At 40.9% G+C, this 20,944-nt stretch overlaps 1 protein-coding gene across 1 annotated transcript in view; it reads left to right on the top strand.

Annotated features, from left to right (window-relative positions):
* The first annotated feature begins 14,410 nt into the window (after positions 1–14,410).
* Positions 14,411–20,944, top strand: part of RAPGEF4 (Rap guanine nucleotide exchange factor 4) — a 212,942-nt gene continuing 206,408 nt past the window's right edge. The window contains exons 1-2 of the mRNA XM_016205212.2: positions 14,411–14,549; positions 17,019–17,107. The gene's annotated coding sequence lies outside the window, so the exon portion shown is untranslated. The remainder of the gene's footprint in view (positions 14,550–17,018; positions 17,108–20,944) is intronic.

The raw sequence follows: 20,944 nt of genomic DNA, 5'->3' as shown, positions 1-20,944 counted from the left end.
TTCTTATTTGAATGTCCACACAGCTTGAAGAGAGGTAATACCTCCTGTTCACGTTTTATCCACAACACATGGCATGGTGACATTCAGTAGGCACTGCACTGGATGAATGTTTGTTGAACTGAAGAATGTTGACATCACTTGTTCCATAGATTTAGGAAATAAACTCTGGTTGGGTCCTGAGCAGTCACACTTACAGAACCAGTTCTCTGGGCCAGAACTTTCCAACTGAAGTGCAGCGTTGTTAAAGCTCAGAGACTGAATCTCTTAGCCTTTAGGGTTGCCTGAGCTTCAATGGTGGCTTGGGGACGTGCCTCAGTTTATCCCAGTAATTTTCTATGAATGCCATGACTTTAAAAAGTGGTAGGAGGCATTGCTCTAAGCTGATATGTAAAATGTTTGGTTGTCACTAAATAATAGGTGTAGTTTGTTTTTGAAAAACAAAACAGGATTTAGCTAAAGATTGGAAATATATACATGAATTGTGTTTGAAAAGATTGTAATTGTGGGTGCTTTTTGTAATTGTGGGTGAGTTTTTGCCCTAATGTTTTCCCAAATGCATTTCTATAATTAAGAGACGATAAATCTTCATAAATGTATTTAAAAAAATATTTTGATGTTATTTAAAAAATTTTAATTTATGTGTACCTATAAAATAAACTCCTAACAATGATGTAAAGTAGATACAGTTGTTATATTGTGAACAATAAAGCAGACTTCAGTGAAGGTTAAATAAAAGTCCACACTTAATCTGTGAAAAAATGGCATTTCTCAAGGTAAAATAAAAAGCTGTTCATTCAGCAAGAGGTAATAACTGTTGAAATTTGGACACTGATACAAAGAACACTTTTGTATCAGAGAATAAAAATAAATACATTTAAAATAGAGCAAAAAGTTATTTTAAAGTTTATTTATGAAGTGAATGTAATGAACCAGTGATTCACTAAATGCTTAATATGTTTGTTGAATGAATATGTAAATAACCAAGTACCTACTATGTGCCAGGCACTGTGCTAGGCAACCAAAGTGTCAGATATAGGCTCTGGGCTAACATTGCCCATGGCCTGGGGGAAGAGTCAAGTTTATTTGCTTACCAAACGTTTCGTGTTCTTTACTTTTTTGTACTGGTTGTGCTACAAACCCAGGATTACTAATTCATCACAAGCACCTGCTTTCTGAATCTGCTCAGCATCCACAGCCTCCAGCAAATGCCCATAACCACTCTTGGATCTCTTTCTTGGACTTGAATTCATTAGGTTGACTTCCATGTGAGTGGCTGGATAGTTTTTCCTTTCTTTTAGTAATTTTGGTCCACTTGGAAATGTAATGCCCCTTTTTATACATTTACATTGATTTTTAAAGATCATTCTTGTTGAGTTGGCATTTTCTTTCCCATAAACATTTACAGGCGCCTGAAAAATCCAGATCTTTTACTATATAAGGTGATTTGTTAATATTAGAGGGAATCAGTAATGTAAACAAGTGATCATGCACATGAGTAAGAAATCATAATTATGAACACATATAGAGTGTTTATTATCATGACCAATTAAAGCTATAATAAAACTGATCTGGCACCTTTCATGATTTCCATATTTGTTCTTGGACAGCATTGTAATTAGGGACAAATGTTTCCTATGATGTTCAAATAAATGACTATAATTAGTATTACTGTTCTGCCATCAAGCCACATTTTTAGTTTTCCTGATTCCATGTACCCTTTCGTCATCCTCACGCTCCCCCTGAAGCTTGCAGATGAGAAAAGACAAAGGTCCGGAATCTTACTCCTCTCTCTCCCTGCCCCAGGCTTGAGAGTCCCGGTGTCCTCTTTCCTGTGCCTCCCCTGCCACCCCCACTCCCGCTTTCCAACATCAATACCTTTTTAATGGGAGCTGCATCCTGCTCTGCCCCGCTGTCCTGGAGCTGGAGACCAGGGCAGCAGAAGCTCTAAATCCAGAAGAATGGGGATTACCTGGAGCCTGGGGAGGGAGACTGACACATAACCACCATACAGGCGTGAGGGAGTGGGCTGTGACTTGTCCAAATTGGCTCCACACCCTTGATATCCAGGGGAGCACCTGCAGAACAGTGGAATGAGAAAGGTTATCTAAGTAAGGTGCATGTATAATTTATTGTCCAAACCAGGATACTTCTGAGAGTATCCTGAATGGGGACACTATTAATAATTTCACTGGCTGTCCCAGGAAAAACTGGACTTAGTGTGACACTACTTCTAAGTGGGCATTGGACAGAGGAGAAGAGGGTGATGGTTATTATCACTCTTACGGATGGGCATATGGATGTTTTTATGTTATGGAAATGAAGTCTGCATGATATTGTAAAAAATATGATATAAGGAGCCCTAAAGCTCTGTCCTAATTAGTTTCTATACCTTTTGCCTCTTTCTCCTCTGATTCATTCCTCACTAGAGGACTAATTTTCTAAAATAACGGCTCTGATTTTTCCAGTCTTCTTAAGCTCTGTGCTGACCCACATGGTTAGCAGAATGCAGTCTGTGCCCTCACTGGCTTTCATTCCACCCCTGTCCCCACGGGGTCTCAATCTCATTTCTCAGTTTCTCCTTTGAGAAAACATTATAACTTCAGACCATTGGAACTACTGGCTGCTCCTAGCCTATAATTTCCTACCTCCATGCCTTTGCTTATATTTTATCATCGTCTTGCCTGGAAATCTTCTCCCCTTTGTGCTTATACAATTTCTGCCCACTCTTCATGACCTAGTTCAGATTTCAGCTAAAATGCTGTGGGAAGCTGAAAATTGGAAGAAAAAACTTCTCTGTAAAGGCTTTTCTACTCATCCTTGCCTCCTCTAGCTCTGAAGCCCCAGGAGTGTTTGTATGGACCTCTGAGTATGTTTGCATGGGCCCACATGACTGCTTTCATCTTTGCCTTATCATTGTTTAGATAGAGGCCTTAGATCCCCTTATTGAGCAGAAGTTGCTTTAGGTCAGAATCAAGGTCCTTTTCTTCCCGTGCCTCTCAAAGAACTTTTCAATTGTACTTTGCACTTGGGAGACATACAACAGATTTGTTGAACGACAGAGGCTAGAGACTGGAATTCAGAATTGTGATGCCCTTTATCTCTGCTCGGTGAGGAAGTGGTGTGGGACAAGCATATTTCCTGTTTGTTTGCTCAGAGGCTTGGGACCAGGGTGGGTGTGAGCATCTGGTTCTCGCTGGCCCAAGGAGCGGCTTCCTGCTCCTCAGGGGAGGACTGGAGGTGGACCAGCTTCTGGCATTTGGGAAGTCTGTCACACTCTCTCCAACCAGAGCTGTGTCTTTGGTGTGGGTGGAAAGCCACAATATCTATTTACTAAATGGACCACACATGACTGCAACAAGGTCCCTTTTTGGTATTGACTTTGGCCAGCCACTGGCCCTTTAGGGAACCGTCTCTAGGCATCTTATTGCTTGCGGAGTCGTAATTGCTGGAGGTAATCATTCAAACCTTTCCTGAAATTATATACAAGGCCAGCTTTCTTTTTATAGCATTCTATACCCCAGCCTACCTAGCCTGGACTATTAATTCTGATAACTTTGAAAACCAAAATGACTAACAGTAAAAAGAAAGACTGTCAAAGTGAATCTTCATCCCTAACTAATCATAATCCCTGCCATATGTCCTTGGCACAAATCATGTTGCTGCCTGGGGCGTTTCATTCTCTGCAGTGAGGCGTGCTGCAAATTTGTGTTGGTGAGGACGGCTCTTGCCATTTTACACTCTGAACGGGTCTAAGAATGAAATTCAAGGTGTCTGTTTTCCCTGGCATTTGTAGTGTTGGAACTATGGAAATGAGATGTCTTGGTGGGTGGGTATGACAAAAGGTTTTAGTGTAACAAAAACTTATCAAAAATCATCTTCTCTACTAGCCAACTGTAGTTTTATTTAATAGTCTACTCACTATTCAAGCCCGGGCACTGAGAAGGAAAAGAGAATTTGACAATATCTTAAGATATGCGTCCTACTGTGTCCTAAGTAATCTTTAGTTTACCAATAATCTTTAGCTGATAAGACCCTATACTGTATAATCTTTAATTTATAGACATAGCCAGTTATACTGTACAGAGAACATCATTCCAGCCACATTCCTGAGTGTATTTTGTCTTAGCAATAGATCTGGAAGGTCCTGTTCCATTTTGGTTCTGAACTGCCAAGTAATTACAGGGTAACACTTTGACATAGAATCCTAATTTATTTTTATTTATTATTTATTTCTTGGCTCAATATATAACTCCTCTTAGAACATAGACTTTTCTAAAGTTGGACAGAATCTCAAAGATAATTTAGGCCTAATGACTTCCTTTTAGATGTGAGGAAGCCAATTCCCAAGGAGGTTAAGCAACTTCTTGTTGGTGGTAGTTGCTTTGTAAGTCACATAGTATCACTTCTGTCATATTCTGTTGGTCAGAGGCCAGCCTAGATTTATGAAGAGGAAAATAAGTCCCACTTCTTGATGGAGATCATTATAAAGCATTGTGGCCATTTTTAATCTACTATACTCAAAGCAGTTTTATTTCATAACATTTTAGACTCTTTGGGGTATTAACTGCATTTTAGTTTGAAAAATCTCAGCACGTTTTTTCTTCAAATATTTTTTCTTCCTCATTTTCTTTCTCTTCTCCATATGGGACTTCAATTTTATATAGATCAAGCTCTCTTGATATAGTCTTATGGGTCATCGAGTCTCTGTTTATTATTATTTTTTAACTTTTCTTCTGTCCATGCTTTAGATGATTTTTACTGCTTGTATTAAGGTTCATTGATCTTTTTTTCTGCAGTCTCCTGTCTACTCTTAAGCCCATCCAGTGAATTTTTTTTCTTTTCATATTTTGTATTTTCAGCTTAAGAATTTCCACGCGCTTCCTTTTTAAAGTATCCATTCTTATTATGCTAGCCTTTTAAAATCTTTAAACATATTTATAATAACTGTTTTTAAAGTCATTGTTTGGTATTTTTAACATCTGTCACCACTGGTTCTGTTTCTATTTACTTTTTTCTGGTTGTGAGCCACATTTTCCTGTTTCTTTGCTTATCTAGGAATTTCTGATTATATGCTAGGCATTGTAATGCTATGATATTGAGAATCTGGATTTTGTTTCTTTAAAGAATGTTAGCTTCTGTTGATTGGCAGTTAACTTACTGGCCAGTCAGCTTGCTTTTTACTGAGGCTTATTTTTAAGACTTTTTAGCATAGATCTAGTTCTTGTACTAACATGGCCTTTTTGGAGTCTCAGTTGAATGTCCAGGGTGATCAGTGAGGTCTGTCAACTCTGGCTGTCAGAGTGCTATGTACTGTGTGATTTTTAGAATTTCAATTCAACTTATACTCCCCTGGAACTCTCCATGAGGCCTTTAACTTATTTATTTTAAACCTAGCCATTCATGGAAAACCTCTTGCATCTTGGTATTGGTGCCCCTGCTTGGGGACAACTTGAAGAAACCACAGGATAAGTGGATAAAAATGCTAAGTCAGTTATTTTTTATTTGAAAGTAGTATATAAGTATAGCATTGAAAAGAGTGGTGGTTAGATTATTCACAGTAGCCAAGATAAGGAAACAACCTAAATATCCATCGATGTTTTCCCTCTCTCTCCCTCCCTCCCTTTCACTCTCTCTAAAAATCAATGGAAAAAATATCCTGTGGTGAGTATTAACAACAACAACAAAAACAGAGTAAGGCAGACTTTATTCAGGACTGCTGCGATAGATGTAGGGACACTGTCACAGGACTTTACAGCGGGGAAGGAGCATAGGCAGGTGGGAATTTATAGCCAAGGAGCGGGGGTGGGAGGGGTCAGTGGATGGAAAATTACTAAAAGGAAACTTCAAGGGTAAGGAGGCTTCTGCTAAACTGACCTAAGAGGATTCTCGCTGAAGACAGGCCAGGGTGATAGACATCATCGGGGGGATGGTGGAGGAAGAGCAACCTGGTCAGATATTGGGGGTGGTCAGGTATTGAGGGTGGGGGTTCTGGTTAAACTGACTTAGCAGGATTCTTGCTATAATTAGATTTTATAAGAAAGGGCACAGATGGGTCCAAGAGAAGGTTCAGGAGCCTGACTAAAGTTTGGTGAACAAGGAATCTTTGTCAGTATGTATGTGTGTATGAGCGTTTGTATGTATGTATCTGTGTGTGTCTGCATTTATGTATGTGTGTGTGTCTGTGTGTATGTGTCTGTGTCTATGTATGCATATCTGATGGTGTGTGTGTGTGTGTGTGTGTGTGTGTGTGTGTGTGGTGGGGGTGGTTGGTGGGTAAGAAACTCAGGAAGTGGAGTTAGTAGAACAGGTCTCTAGGGAGAGTGGCCATTTTTAGGACTAAATGACCAACCAGTGGTGTTACTGTAGTTATAAAAAGAGAAATGAGAAGACTGATTTTAGGGGGAATTTACAGTAATGCTTTCATGAAGTGTTTGTAGAACTTCCATCTGTAAGTGATGTCTGTTCCTCCTCTGAATTCCTAGTCCCTTTATTCCTATTTTAATTGTGCTTCTGCCACATTTCAGCTCAATAATTGCTGTATGTATTCAAATATCCCTAATTCAATTTTAACCTCTCGGGTGCAGGGACCATGCTCTTTTTATCACTGGAGGGCTTTATTCCCCTCTCATATAGATACTCAGTAAATACTTACAGATTGAATGAATACATTTTCAACACATTTTTTTCTGAATTTTGTTGACATTGTTGGGAAAACTTGTAATTAGTAAAGAGTAAACATTTCAGTATTCGAAGTGGTTAATAATCATAATTAAAATAACATGATAAGTGGTAAGTGTCTTGAGTTACAAAGACTTTTGATAGATCCATGCCATCATTGGTGTTATAAGTACACATGGTTTTAGCATACTAATACATAACCTCTGCATCAAATGTTTTTTGTGTAAAATGAGGTTCATAAAACCTGCTTCATTTAACAGGTTGATCAAAATTTTCAAAGCCCTTTGAAAAAAGTTAATAGTGTTACAAAAGGGCCAAGATTGTCAAGTACATAGTATTTGAGATCTTACTAATGTTATAATAGACAGAGAAAAACATACTTGCACACCTATCTATAAAACCTTTAAAAGGCACATGAGAATTCTAGTATGTTTTTAAGCACTTTAATTATTGCTTTCATTAAATACTTATTTTAAAAGATCCTTGTGGCTAATACTGATGATGATGATGAAGATGATGGTACTAGTAATAATTTCTCTAGCCTTTTATAATTTATAGAGTTCACATGTATTATCTCAGATTTAACAGTTCATTTGGGGAAGGGACTAACTCTTTATAACACTAAGTTACTGCTAAACAAAACAAAAAAATTTGCGGGTTCGATCCCTGGTCAGGGCACACATAAGAATCAACCAGTGAATACATAAATAAGTGGAACAACAAGTCAATCTCTCTCTCTCTCTCTTCTTCTCTTCCTCTCTAAAGTCAATAAAAAATAAAACAATGAACAAACTGGAATCATTTTAATGCAAATGTGTTTAGTTAACATGACATCCAATATTCTGAAATTAATTGACTGATCTTTGAAAGACATCTTGAAATTTTAAAAATACATTCTAAACTAATATATTATCTGTCAACTATAATTGAAATTAAATTTTAAAAACTACAAGGGAAGCAGCTGAGGAAATTAAGCATTACATACATTCCCTTAAGAGGCAGTGCTGTTAAGTCTCTTGTGCACTTCTTGGCTGAATTCATGAGCACAGAAAGGCAGCTGGGCAGAGAGCAGTGCTGGCTCCCCTTTTCTCTTTCCTTTTCATGCTGCAGGTCTGACTGTTGGCTGTTGGAGTCCATTGTCCCATGAGGGCCCTCAAAGCTTCTGCAGGAATTAGCACTCAGTAATAACAGAACACGAAATGATAACATAGAAATATTTGTGAGAAAAACATACAGTAACCATAAGTCAACAGAAAGAGCTCCCCTTACATAACCTGTTGTTTAGGTATATGATAATCAATATTTTCGAACCCTTCGCTGTGGGAAGAGCTACACCCTCATCAGTCGGCTGAATGAAACAGCTGAAGAACCCTGAGGAGAAAAAAAAATGAAAACAAAGCGAAAAACAATGATTTAGTGGTTTATAAAAAATAAGAGCCTATAGTATTTACTGAATGAATGGATGAATGACAGTATCTCCAAGAAGACAATATTTGCATGCATGAAATATGAAACAATAAAATAATGAAATTAGATGCCATTAGTTGGATTTCAGAGACAAGAGAAAAATTTTAAGGAGAAGCTTCCTGAGGGCAGTAAACCCTGAGCTGGGTCATAAGCAAATGAGTCAGTGTGAGAAAATAGCTTCATGCCTGTATTAGTTTTCTATTGCTGTGTAACAAATTACCACAAACTCAGTGGCCCAGAACAGCACATATTTATCATCCTGCCTCCCAATGGGGCAGGAGCCTGAGCACAGCTTGTCTGAATCCTCAGTGCAGGGTCTTTTTTTTTTTTTTTTAAATTCTTTTATTGATTGATTGAGAGAGAAAGAGAGAGAAAATAACGTTGACTTGTTCCACTTATTTATGCATTCATGGGTTGATTCTTATATGTGCCCTGATGAGGGATCGAAATTGCAACCTTGGTGCATCAGGATGACACTCTAACCAACTGAGCTACCCTGACCAGGGCTTTGCACAGGGTCTTAAAGGCCAAAATTAAGGTGTTTACTTGGCTGTGTTCCATTCTGGAGCTCGGGGACCTCTTCCAAGCTCACATGATTGGTGGTAGAATTCAGTTCCTTGAAGTTGTAGATCGGAAGGTCCTGTTTTCTTGCTGGCTGCCAGCCAGGGGCCTCACACATCCTTGCTACGTGGCCTCCTTGCAACACGGGAGCTTCCTTCTTCAAGGCCAGCAGAAGAATCTCCACTTCTTCCACCCTCCTTTAAAGGACTCACTTCATTAGGCCAGGCCTACCTGGAGGAAAAATCTCCTTTTTGATCCATTAAAGTCAACTGATTGTGAACCTTAAACAATAAAAAAAATTTTTTTATATGTTTTTCAGTTATAGTTTACATTCAATATTATTCTGTATTAGTTTCATCTATACAGTATAGTGGTTAGACAATCATATATACTTTACAAGGTATTCCCCCTGATATTTCCAGTACCTACCTGACACCAGACATAGTTATTACAATGTTATTGACCACATTCCCTATGCTATACAAGGGATCTTAATTACACCTGCAAAATCTCTTTACGTTTGTCGTATACCTAACATAATCATGGGAGTGATAGCTCTCCATTTTTCCCATGTTCTACTGGCTAAAAGCAAATTACAGCTCCGGCCCACATTCAAGGGGATTACACAAGGGTGGGGACCTTTGTGGGTCACCTTTAAATCCTGCCTACGAGTATCTTCTTTTGTAAATGATTCTTTGTGTTGTCTCAAATTTTTTAAAAAATGAAGTTTTTAAAAAAGTGATTTAAAAAATGGGCCCTGGATGTCCAGATGCCAGGCTAAGGAAAATAACTTCTCTGAAGTTGGAGTTTTACTTACTTTTACTTAGGGCACCAGATGTGGGAAGGGAGTAGAAAGGAATGAGTTATAATTAGAGAAACCCACCTCATCACTTTGATACGTTGCAAAGCTTCCTCACCGGCCTCTTGGTGGCTGCCGGTACTCTCTCCCATCTGCCTCTACTTGCAGTCAAGGTGATCTTTCCAAAATGTACATCCAGTCACGTTACTACCCTGCTAAAAATACTTCTGCTAACTACTAGATGGAACCCAAGCTCTCTAGCCTTCTGGGAAAGGACTGCCGTGCCATTCATCTTCAGCTGTGTCCCAGCACAGGCTTCATGTGCCCTTCATTCACACTCAACTGAGGCAGTCACAGGAGGGGTTAAGAGAGGGACACTCAACTGAGGCCGTGAGAGTAGGAGTTAAGAGGACAGGATGGATTGGAGATACACTGAGCGGGGAGAATTATCTGGATGTGACAAGGGAGGATGAGCCTGCTTCATGCATAGAAATGAGTGCAGATTCGGTAGCAGATGTGGGAGAGAAGGTGAGCTCGGTTTGAGGTCACCGTAGAAAATCACAGCCAAGGGCATGCTTGGCCCTCTACTGGATACTGTGGGATCTGCAAAGGAAGTGCCGGCCATAACCTCTACGGAGATGAGAACCTTTGTGGCATTCAGAAACCATGGATTCACAGCAGAAGAAGGGTAACAGAAGGATTATCCCCAGAGGTAGATTACAGAGGTGAGATAGTTAAGGTATTAAGAGCTGAGTGGAATTTTCCCCACTCCCTGAAGCACCCAATAAAAGCAATGACAGATAACATTGCTTTTCATTGTTTCAGTGGCTTAAATGTTTGGACAATGGGAGACATTGTTAGAACCTAAATTGGGTGCCCAAAGAAAATATCAGGAAGAGAGGTTTCAAACTTTTCCGGTTATCTCAAATTAACTGTGTTGTTCCAAGTGTCTTTTATCACTTGGCTTCACACATCCGGTTATGAATCCTGAAGTTCTTTTGCACTTGTTTTGGACTATATGGAAGTATATAAGTTTTTCTTCTGCTGCTTTCTGTTTTTTTTCTGGAGTCCAGTTTCTTCCAGAGAGTGTTGGGCCAAAAATGTTTTTAAGCTGCCCTCGTCCGCCTTCCTCATATGGGGTGTGCTCTAAGGAGAGTAAAGTGGGATGCTGCTTTGTTCCGGTGGAAGATGGGTTTGAGTCTCCCTTTATCTCTTTTCCTTTGTAACTAAGTGTCCATCGTACCAATGTCCAGGCAATTTCCAGCTCAGGCGGTCCTGCGATTCCTCCTGTGTTTGCTTCAATGCTCCCGTTGCTTTGGGCCTGCAGGTTAGTGCCAGTGTTGCTCTGACAGTGACCCGCGGAGTTCACGTGGCTGCTTGCTGTGGCTGGTGTGACTCCCTGCTGGTGCCAACGCCGCTTGAAGTGTGCCCCTGGCTTGGCTCCTCACCGAGGGGGACCTCTGCCAGCCGCTGTGGCCATCCCTGCTGTGAAGTGCTTTCCCTCTGGGCACACAAAGGCTCCTGTTGAAAGCGGTCCACGCCACCGTCTGGACTCCTTTGTTAACTGCTGAAGTTCGAGCCCCTGTTTCAAAGCCCCTTAACAAGGGACCAGTAGGTAGAAAGAGGCTGGTAATTAAAGCACGCGTACTGAGGTGCTGTACCTTCCCTGGTGAAGCCTGCAAGCCTCTCAGCTCCTTCAGGCACTTCGTCATCTCAGAAACCGGGCGTGGGTGCAGCAGGATTTCCCTCTTCCTCCCTAGGAAGCATAATCCAAGCCCTTTCCATACAGCTAATTGGGAGGCTGGCTGAGACTGTGGGCATATTCTTTGAGTCTAGTGCTCTTGGGCCTGAAAGTGCAATGGGGCGGGCAAAGAGCCCCAACTAAACTCATGAAAGCTGTGTCTTAAAGGTGTTCCCCTAACTGACGGGGCGTCTGTTCATGTCTTCCAAAGGTGTTCATCTCTCCCGGTGGGATCTGTCTTCCTTTGACAGTGTCCCAAGTTCCTTGGGACTCGAGCACATCTGTCCTGACCTCTGAATTAGGTGATGCTGGGGTGACTCCCTTGTTCTCAAAATTTCAGTAGCTTCACACAGTGGAGGCTTATTTGTCACTAACACATAGTCTCCATCTTGTGTTCATAGCATCGGAAACACATGCCTTCTGTATTAGTTTCCTAGGGCTGCCAAAACAAGTTACCGCAAACTAGGTGGTTTAAAACAATAGAAGTTTATTCTCTTATTGCTCTGGAGGCTGGGATCCTAAGTCAGTAGGGCCATGTTCTCCTGAAGGCTCTAGGGGAAGACCCTTTTTTGCCTCTTCCTAGTAATCCTTGGCATTCCTGGGCTTGTAGATGCATCACTCCAGTCTCTGCTTCCACCATCACATGGCCATCCTCCCAGTGTCTCTGTGTCCAAATTTCCCTTCTCTTATAAGGACACCAGTCATTGGATTATGGCCCACCCTAGTCCACTAGGATCTCATGTTAACTTGATTACATCAGCAAAGACTATTTCCAAATAAGATCACACTCACAGGCACCAGATGTTAGGACTTCAACTTATCTTTTGGGAAGGACACAGTTCATAATACCTGCCAAGTTTTGGGGAGGAAGGAAGAGATGGAAGACACACCCTCTGGCTCTTAACAGTCACACCTCAGAAGTGATACATGCTAGTTTTGTTCAATCTACTGACTAGAGCAGGTGTGGGGAATGTCCAGCCCTCGGGCCGTGTAAGGCCTGCTAAATAATTTGGCCGGGTCGTGCTAAGGCAATCATAGACGGGACTCAAAATTCAGTAAATCTAGGAGCTTTTTTCATAGCTAATTTTTAAGTCGATAATTCTGCCTGGCCCACGAATGATGTTATAAATATCCAAATCTGCTTTGGCAGGAAAAATGTTCCCCACCCCTGGACTAGAGTATGGTTCCAACATAATTGCAATGGAAGCTGGTAAATTTAAGCGAGCACATGGGTATGCAGTGCGAATAACTTACCTCCATCACATCCTTTCGTGGCTCATTTCTTCTGATCCCAGAATGCTTTGGGGCACACATGAGGCTGGATAGTTTTTCTATAAAGTGAAATAGATATTAAGGAACATCATACGATCCTGCAGAACATATTGAAGGAATAGACTTGAAAAACTGCTTGAAGAAAAGAAAGAAAATAGTTTATATAATCTGTAAAACTATCCCATTTTTGCTTGGTTCTTTGGTTCATCTTAATCCAGAGAATACAAAATGGTGGTCAACCAGTTAGATCCAGTCCATAGATGTTTTCTGTGTGGCCCGCACAGTGTTTAAGAAATGTGAACAAATATCTATCTTCCATTGAACAGTGGGAAGATCTGACAACATCTGGGCTCCCATTTCTAGAAAACCAGTAATAAGGAAAACAACTGAATAAGGGCTACTCCCTATAGACAGTCCCATCTCTGCTGTTTGCTGTGATCCCCACCATTCTCTATAGTGTTGCCAACACTGAGGCTGAGTATCAACTCTCAATTGTCCTTGTATTTCATCATTGTTTTCTTATAGCCGATATTTTTTTCCTTATATTTGGATCTTTTTACTTATATATTTACCTGATTGGCACCTGCAGGCATTTGTGTTTGTGACCTCAATTTTAAGTAAAATCTGCATTTTCTTGTAACTCATCATATCCTGGTGCTCTTAAGGGATTAAACACTACCCAAAAGCATCAGCTTGAACTCATGACCCTGAGGTCGATTCCTGCTATAGTATCTCACTCCTCTCCTGTTCCCTTTAGTCTCACACCACTACCTCACTCCCAACACTTATGAGCCATTCTGAGGCCCCAACTAAGTGTCCTACAATTTAACTCAACTAGATTCAATTCTGATTCTGTCTGCCTGAAGATAGCATCAGGTCCAGCAGGTTAAAGGCTCAGTACCACAAGACTACCCGCCTCCACCCCCACCACCACTTTAAATGCCAGTCACAAGTCCACATTGTCACCTGTGCTTCTGACCAACAGGCTGTAAATCAGAGAGTTTTCTATCACTTCCTCCTCAGGTTTGATTAATTTGCTAGAGTGGCTGACAGAGCTCAGGAAAACAGTTTACTTAGTTTTTTATTTAAGAAAAATACATCCCATGTACCAGTTTCTTATAAAAGGAAAAACCAGATGGAAGAGGTGCATAGGACAAGGCATGAGAAAGGGCTCAGAGCTGCCATGCTCTCTTTGAGTGCAGCACTCTCCCCAAATTTCCACATGTTCACCAAGCTGGGAGCTTCCCAAACCCAGTAGTTCAAGGGTTATTGTGAGGCTTTATTCTATAGGCATGGTTGATTGAATCATTGGCCTTCGCGGATTGAACTCAGTCTTCAGCCTGGTCCCCCTCCCGGAGGTTAGAGGGTAGGACTGCAAGTTCCAGCCCTCTAATCACTTGGTCGTTCCCCTGGCAACCAGCTTCCATCCTTAGCTTACTTCGGGGCTTTCCAAAAGTCACCTCATTAACATAAACTTAGTTGTAATTGAAAGGGGCTGGCTGTGAGTAACGAGGCACCCACTTCACCTTCATGGCTCTGAAGCATTTCAGAAACTGAGGACAGAAGACCAAATATTATAACAAAAGATGCCCCTATGGCTCTTATATAGGAAATGACAAGTTTTAGGAGCTGTGTACCAGAAACAGTGGACAATGACCAGATGTTTATTTCTTATTATAAATTGCAATACCATCTGCAATGGACGTAATTTAAGGTGAACAGCTGACAAAAGCTTGCAGGTTCCTGTGATGGGACTAGGTAGATGAACACTTGCAATAACCTTGTAACTGGGATAGTAGCATAAACTTGAATATAACTAAAATAATGCATGTGGACTCAAGTAAATCCTTATTGATGCAGCTTTTTGTGCCTTGTCTCCTCTTTACAGACCTTTGGAACGATCCAGTGAAGATGTGGATATAATCTTCACGCGGCTGAAAGAAGTGAAAGCCTTTGAGAAATTTCACCCAAATCTCCTTCATCAGATTTGTTTGTGTGGTTATTATGAGAATCTGGAAAAAGGAATAACGTGTAAGAAATCCAACTCGAATAGTGTCCGTTATGTGTGGTTTGTGCTCGTTTGTTTATCCTGTTTGGATAGATGGCACATGGGCTGTTTATGTGCCTAATATTTGAGCTTCAGCTGAGGGCATTAGATCGCAACTCCCCTCTGCGTTGTGCAGTCAGTCTCATGTACCCATTTTCTTAGCTCCTTTGTTTACAGCACATAAATCATTCTTCCAGAGCAGCCTACTTCCAGATGGAGCTGGAAGGATATACTGATTCAAATAACTCAGCTGTATCCACAGATATCCAAATAATTATTTTCTCTAACCCCCAAATTGTTAGCCAATAGAATATTAAATAAAGATAAAAGGTCACTTAACTAATTCTAACAGCAGTGTTTTTACTTAACCTCAGTGATATCATCTATTCCAGGTATGGTAAGGGGCAGGGAGAGTAAAACAATAGGGTTAGCTGCATTTTAAAAAACGTATTTTCTTGTTAAAAAAAATAATGCTTTTCTGTCTGTTGGGACACTTTATGCTGCAGTAACAGAAAACTCCCATCCAACTGGCTTGAATAATTAATTACTTATGTAAGAGGAAAAATCAATTACCCATATGCCAGAAGTCTTGAGGTAGGATGGCTTCACAGTTGGTTAATTAGGGGGCTCAATGACATCAGTAAGGTCCCAGGTCCCTCCCATCTTGTTGTTTGTTGGTTTTTGCTCTGTATCCTCAGGTGTTGGCTTTTGCCTTTAGACTTGGCCCAGATGGTTCTAAGACAGCTACAGCAGTTGGAAGCATTACATGCTGATACAAAACATCCTGCTGAGGGACTGTTTCTTCTTGTGTTTCTTTTTCAGAAGTCCCCCAGCAGGCTTTCTGTTTTGTTTCATTTGCTAGAATTGTATCACATGCCCATGTCTAAACCAACCACTGCAAACATAATGGGACCACCGTGACTGAAAAGACCAATTGTTATTACCCCATTGGAGCTCGGAAAGAAACTCTTGCTCTCAGCACTTGCCCCTTGAAGGAGGGTGGAAACTTGTATATAATTCTTGTGTATATAATGTTCAGTTAGATAAGAGGAAGGGAGAGCATGCTTCTGGATGGGAAACCAACAGGTCTGTCACAACATCATTGTAGAAAATTAGAAGACAAACACAATTAAAGTCACCTGCAATTTCCAAACCCAGAGATAACTATTAACACTTTGTGTGTATCCTTCAAGATGTTTCCCCATATGTACACACAGACACAGTCACTCTTCTGATGTATAATGTGAATTTGATTGGTAAATGATAATGTCTTTTGGGGCCAGAAAGTTCATGAAAGGCAAAGTCTTAACTGTAAAATAAGTCACTTACAAAGGCTAGAAACAGCAGTTACTGGAGAGGCCGGCTATAAACTCATCAATTCCCCATCCTGAGCTTATCATTGCACTTGGTAGGATGCCATTGTCATTCCTCGCCTTTCCGCAGCATGTCTTAGTCAGGGAGTTTAGAACAGCTTGTCGCATTAATTATGGCTCCCAGGGGCTTGCTCTTATGCCCCAAGCACTAGCCTTGCCAGAATCCAGCTGTCCCACTGAGTTGTCATGTGATTTCTCATTGAGTCACTAGACTTCTGACTAACTGTGAAAAGAATTTTAAAATATCAGATCATTGCATCTGGTTGTTTAGGTAGGATATGTAAAAGGATTGTTGGGCTTGTATGAGATTTCTGACCTAGTGTTTCAGAATGACTTTCCCAAGTACTGGTCTTAACATGATATGGATGATATGGGAACTAAGGTTCTATCTAAATATCTAAATGTTTCCTCTCTGAGAGTACAAAGGTAAAGCAAAATCAGGTCAGAAATTCCTGATGAGAGTCATTTCCAGAGAGTAGTTAACTCCTAATGCCTAAAGCAGTGAATTTATTAAAAACAAACAAACAAAAATGAACAAAAAACAATAAGAAAGTGGACAGTGATTATACAGTCATTACAATTTTTAAAGCAGATTTTAATTTTTTAAATCATTCATTGTTTAGCTTAAAAGGAGACATTCTGTCCTAGAAAACACCTTGCTTTTAATATAAATAGACTTAAGAAATTGGGGGTAGTAGTCTGGTTTTATTGAGTCAAATAACCTTGTTAATATGCACCCCATCTAGAGTAATAATTTTCCAAGAATCATAATATAATGAAGTATATTTAAGATAAATTATATAGAACATCACTCAATTCTTCTTAAATTCAAAGGATCATATAGTATTTAGGGTTATTCTCTCTTGTTACTGCTCTATAAATATGAGTTATATTGAAATAGAATTTTACTTCATAGAATATTGAGTAAATAGGATACAGCTTTGTTGATAGATGAGGAAAAGAAAAATATGTCATGTTCTTATGGGAACAAGTTGAGGAAGAGCCACACTTATAATACCAGCGAGAAACTGTCAGGTGATACAGTAAAACAGCATAGTTACATTACTGTTTCTTTCTCAGTGTTTCGTCAAGGTGATATTGGAACAAACTGGTATGCTGTCCTGGCAGGGTCTTTGGATGTTAAAGTATCTGAGACCAGCAGTCACCAGGTAAGATACCTTATTCTTTTTTTTTTTTTAAGTGGGATGTATTATTATTTATAAACGACACATTATACCCATGTCTTATATGAAAATTACATTTTCAAATCCATTTCCTCTTTCCCATAGTAAGGAGTTCAAGTGTTTGATGAGTTCCTTTACTAAGTTACTCAAGAAACATGTACATACATTTAATGTTTTCTGTGGCTTGAGTCTGGTGCCAGGGGTTGGAACATGAAATCCAGTAACCCATTGCCTACCTTCAGGAGCTTGCTGTCTATTGGGAGATGCAAACAATTCATTTGCAATGTGAGGAATTGTTGTTGTGTAAGGTGAAATGTGAGCAAAGTGGGGTGGAGAAACAGGTCTTCCTAGGTTTCTCCTTAGATCCTTCTTCCATCTGGTGTCCTGACTTTTCTGTGTCCTAGAAGTGATCCCCTGTGGCCTTTTAGGTGCTCCAGCGATGCGAGGAAATGTGGTCAGTGCAGCCCCCTTACAATCTCTCACTATTTCTCTACCTCATCTTTTCAAATGTGGGAGGGCCAATAGTAAAATTTCCCCTCTCAGGTGCAGCACTGGCTTCCTTTATCTTCATTAGTCACCTCCGAGGAGCTTGGCATCCCAAAAGATAAAACTCCTATTCTGCACCCCCTGCCCCACAATATTTGTGAATATTTAAAATTGGACCCTGAGTTTCCTTTTATATCTGCAGTGACACTCCATCATTAACCCATGTGTCTGACATGTATGAAACCTTCCCATTTGGAACCAAGAACCTTGACTCTTAAAAGAATGGCCGCTAGGGGCCACCATCAAGCTTCAGTACGAAAATAGTCCAAGTTTTCTATCCACATATTCAAGTTAAAAACAGAGGGAAGAGAATTGGCAAATTGTAAAATCAGAAAGAATTATCAATGAAAAATCAAAGGAACAGTTAAAGGGACAAATAACCTGTAGCTAAGTAACATGTTTAAGACAGTGCTTCTGAGCCTTTTCATATTTAGCACACTTCAAATGTGAGAAATGTTCATGACACACTAAATCTGAGATTTAAATTTTGTAGGAACTTATGTGCATATTGGAGTTGTAGGCAGTGACCATCTAAAAAATGTAGACGTGTCCCAAAAGATTGTTGGTAAGGTGGACATTTGGAGTTTGGAATATAGTTGCCTGTGTTATACCCATTGTTCTAGATGCTTAGAGTCTCAGGCCAGTGCCAAACTCCTAACTATAGTGTACTTTTCCTATGCATCAGTGCATTGAAAGTTCCATTAGAGACTGCCTGGAACCTGTCCCGCTTCTCCTCTCTCACAGAGCCAGGTTTCTCTTGGATTTCTGAGAGGGCTGAAGTGAGAGGTAGGTTTTGATTCTTGTAAGCTGCCTCAGTTTCCCAGTGGCACTGAGAAGAGCTAACTAGCATTTCTTGGATATCTGCCATCTGCTAGGCAGTGTTCTAAGCACTTAACAGGTGTTTATTTACTCCTTTAATCCTCACAATAACCCTGTGAGGTAGGTCACATTACCACACTCATGTTACAGATGAGGACACTAAGGCCCCTAGTAGTTAAATAACCTGCGCCAAGTAATGTATCTAGAAATTACGGGAACTAAGATTAAAACCTAAGCAGGCTGGTGCCAGAACATATACTCTTAGCTGCTGCTCTGCACCGTTTGACTCAGAAGCAGCGTGATAAAGCATGCGGTGTTCCCCTCTCTTTGCCATCTCTCATCCTTTCAGGTCACCCCACATCCCTTACCTCTGTACGCCTGCCTGCAGGCTGCTGTCCCAGGGTACCCCCAGGGCCCTTTTGCTCAGAGCTGCTCTGATGCCTACTGAGCCCAGCCTCCCCATGGGCTGGGGGAGGGGAGAGGGCCTAGAAGGGGGCGATTTGCCTTGTTTCTCCTGGAGGCCCCGAGTGAATGATGCTGGAGAGGGGGGAGAGGCTGAAACGAGAAAGGCGAGGGAAGAGAGGGAAGGGAAAGGAGATGAGAATTAAAGAGGAGGAGGGTGAGAGTGAAGGAAAACAGGGAAGAGAGAGGAGGGAAGGATCATTTTAAGAAGGCAGAGCAGCTGTACCTAAGGGATGATTAATCGCATCAGCAGTGATGTGCTGACACATCAGATGCTAAAAGCTAGTGTGAGATTTTGATGGTTTTAAAATAGTATTTGTCCAGGGGCTCTTGGAATGTTGCCTTGGACCAATTATCTCTCACCATGCGGTCCTAGCAAAGAATAGCTGAATAACACTTTGTTATTAGCTGTGGGTTTTGTTATTTTTTAATTTTAACAAACTTTTAATTGTAGATTTTAGCTGTGATTTTGACCTCAAACCCAATGCAGAGAACTTTCCTAAGCTGGGCTTGGCAGTCTCTTAGGAATGATTAGGTTTGTATCAAAGCTGGCGTCCTGCCTCCTCGGTGTACTTCACTCCTCAACGTCCAGTCAAGGTTTTCTGGGCTGATTTGTATAGTCACTAAGACATAAGGATGAAGCACAGTGCCCTCTGCACCTTCCAGCCCTCCAGAGAGCGACCTGAGGTAGACAGAGGGCCCAGCCTTCCAGTCAGCTCTGATGGGCAGGACATGGTTTCTGCCACGTGGGAGGAAGAAGCCAAGGAGAATGAACAGGATGGCTATACCTCCTTCCATGGAAAATTGCTTGGAAAGGAGAAACAGAAAATCTATTTCTATTTGAGCTGACCTTGGAATGGGCTCTGGGTCTCTGCTCACTAAGGATGTGGCCAAATCAAGGTGATGGGTTAGCTAATCAGAGTAGTATCTTATATTAGGCGTCTCCAGAGAAATAGACCAATTGGAAATGGACAGATAAAGATTTATGTTAAGGAACTGGCTTCTGTATTATGGGAGCTAGCAAATTCAAAATTTGTAGAGTCAACTGACAGGCTGGAGATTCATGCAAAAGTTGATGCTGCAGTCTTGAGTCCAAAAACTGGAAACTCAGATAGAATTTCTGTGTTGCAGTCTGGAAGTGGAATTACTTCTTCTTTGGGAAACCTCAAGGGAAATCTGTTTGCTCTTAAGGCCTTCGACTGATTGGATGAGGCCCACCCACGTTATGGAGGGCAATCTGCTTTACTTGCAGTCTACTGAAAAATATTATCACAGCAAACTTAGATTGTCTAAGGAACTGTTTACCACAGTTGACATATTATTAACCATCATATACCCCAATGAGAGAAAAATAGGGTTGAGTGATGGACCTTGGGAGGAGAAGCAAAGAAAGACCTGGAATTTCTGTCCCTAGAGACCAGCAGCAACATTGCTAAGTTCCTTCATTGTGTCACACTGTGCTAGGGGTTCTGTGAACATTAACTGACTTCATCTTTAGGCATTTATGTCCTATTTTACAATTGAGCTTGAAGATAGGGCTCAGCAACATAAGGTATAGCTTCCCTGGGCCACACAAATGTACGTGACCAAATTAAGGTTTGAATTCAGGCCTGACATACTCCAAATTTCATGTTCTCCCTACTGCGCACACAGGAAAAATGGTGGGCAGGAGGCAGTAACAAAACAAAACAAAACAACAGCAACAACAACAAAAATAGAAGGAGAAGAAAAGTTAAAAGACTCAGAATTAAGGAAAGAGGAAAGAGATAGGGCAGAGTTTCTTGCTAGCCTACCCCTTCATTTTCGTTCCTCAAGTCTTTACCGGCCTGCGTGCCTGTGTTCTCATCTGAGAGTCAGAATTCAGAGGAGATGGTGCTGATAAATTCTCCTGCTTATCTCTGAGCTTCAGCCCCTCATCGGGGTGTTGGCTGAGCCAGAATGGAGAGATAAGAGCAGGAATAGCTAAAGGTAATGGAGCGCCCACCACAGGCGGCT

The sequence above is a fragment of the Miniopterus natalensis genome, chromosome 8, assembly GCF_054644295.1.
Source record: "Miniopterus natalensis isolate mMinNat1 chromosome 8, mMinNat1.hap1, whole genome shotgun sequence".
Classification (NCBI taxonomy): Eukaryota; Metazoa; Chordata; class Mammalia; order Chiroptera; family Miniopteridae; genus Miniopterus; species Miniopterus natalensis.
The sequence above is the reverse complement of the archived record's forward strand: the minus strand, read 5'-3'. Positions and strand labels throughout refer to the sequence as shown.